The following is a 1,861-nucleotide window of genomic DNA, read 5'->3' on the forward strand; positions in this document are numbered from 1 at the left end:
CTTGCAAAAAAAAGGGGCGGAAGATAAAGAAAAAGAAAGAAAAAGAAAAAGCAAGTAGAAAAAGCCAATAACCCTTTAAACTAAAAGGCAAGGGTAAAAAGGATCCAAGGCTTTGAGCATTAATGGATAGGAGGGCCCAAAGGAATAAAATCTTGGCCTAAGCGGCTAAATCAAGCTGTTCCTAACCATGTGCTTGTGTCATGAAGGTCCAAGTGAAAAGCTTGAGACTGAGTGGTTAAAGTCATGATCCAAAGCAAAAAGAGTGTGCTTAAGAACTCTGGGCACCTCTAACTGAGGACTCTAACAAAGCTAAGTCACAATCTGAAAAAGTTCACCCAGTTATGTGTCTGTGGCATTTATGTATCCGGTGGTAATACTGGAAAACAAGATGCTTAGGGTCACGGCGAAGACTCATAAAGTAGCTGTGTTCAAAAATTAACATACTAAACTAGGAGAATCAATAACACTATCTGAATTCTGAGTTCCTATGGATGCCAATCATTCGGAACTTCAAAGGATAAAGTGAGATGCCAAAACTATTCAGAAGCAAAAAGCTACTAGTCCCGCTCATCTAATTGGAACTAAGCTTCAGTGATATTTTGAAATTTATTGTATATTCTCTTCTTTTTATCCTTTACGGCGAAAAATTCGAAAAAATGGGCAAAAAGTGAATCTTTTTCTCACCCCCCCTCTTTTTTTTATACAATTTATACAATGCGAAATCGATGACCTACGTATAAAATAATAAGAATTCTTTGGATTTGAAGAAAAAAAACAACTTTGCTGACAAATATTTGTTTGATCAGAAGAGTCCTCCAAAAATTCCGGTCTTGTGTTAGTTATCAATTTCAATATCTTTCAAATAAATATTTGAATACAAATAAAAATAAGAGAGGATAGGCTCATTAAAAAAGATAGGAAGAATTGTCCTATAAGTAATTGAGTGTGAGAGCCAAATGAATTGAAAGATTCATGTTTGGTTTGGGAAGAGATCATAGACGTTTTCAAATGAATGGAAAGAGAATCTACTTTCATTAAGTGATTTATTAGATAATCGAAAATAGAGAATCTTGAAGACTATTCAAAATTCAGAAGAACTGTGGGAAGGAGCTCTTGAACAGCTAGAAAAAGCCCGGGCCCGTTTAAGGAAAGTTGAAACAGAAGCAGATCAGTTTCGAGTGAATGGTTATTCTGAAATAGAACGAGAAAATTTTAATTTAATTAAGTCAATTTATACGACTTCAGAACAATTAGAAAATTACAAAAATAAAACTATTCGTTTTGAACAACAAAGAACGATTAATCAAGTTCGACAATGGGTTTTCCAACAAGCCTTACAAGGAGCTCTGGGAACATTGAATAGTTGCCTGAACAACGAGTTACATTTACGTATCATCAGTGCTAATATTGGCATGTTTGGGGAAATGAAAGATATAAAATAACGCATTAGTCCTTCTTCTTTAGTAAATTTAGAGTACAGGCATCATTTTTCTCTTCTAGAATTAAATTAAGAAATACTCATGGTAACCATTCGTGCAGATAAAATTAGTAAAATTATCCGCGAACGTATTGAACAATATAATACCGAAGTAAAGATTGTAAATACTGGTATGTACTTCAAGTAGGTGACGGTATTGCTCGTATTTATGGTCTTGATGAAGTAATGGTGGGGAGTTAGTGGAATTTGAGGAGGGTACCATAGGAATTGCTTTAAATTTGGAATCAAATAATGTTGGTGTTGTATTAATGGGTGATGGTTTGATGATACAAGAGGGAAGCTCGGTAAAAGCAACAGGAAGAATTGCTCAGATACCAGTAAGTGAGGCTTATTTGGGTCGTGTTATAAATGCCTTGGCTAAAC

This window comes from Arachis ipaensis, chromosome B03 (assembly GCF_000816755.2).
Source record: "Arachis ipaensis cultivar K30076 chromosome B03, Araip1.1, whole genome shotgun sequence".
Classification (NCBI taxonomy): domain Eukaryota; kingdom Viridiplantae; phylum Streptophyta; class Magnoliopsida; order Fabales; family Fabaceae; genus Arachis; species Arachis ipaensis.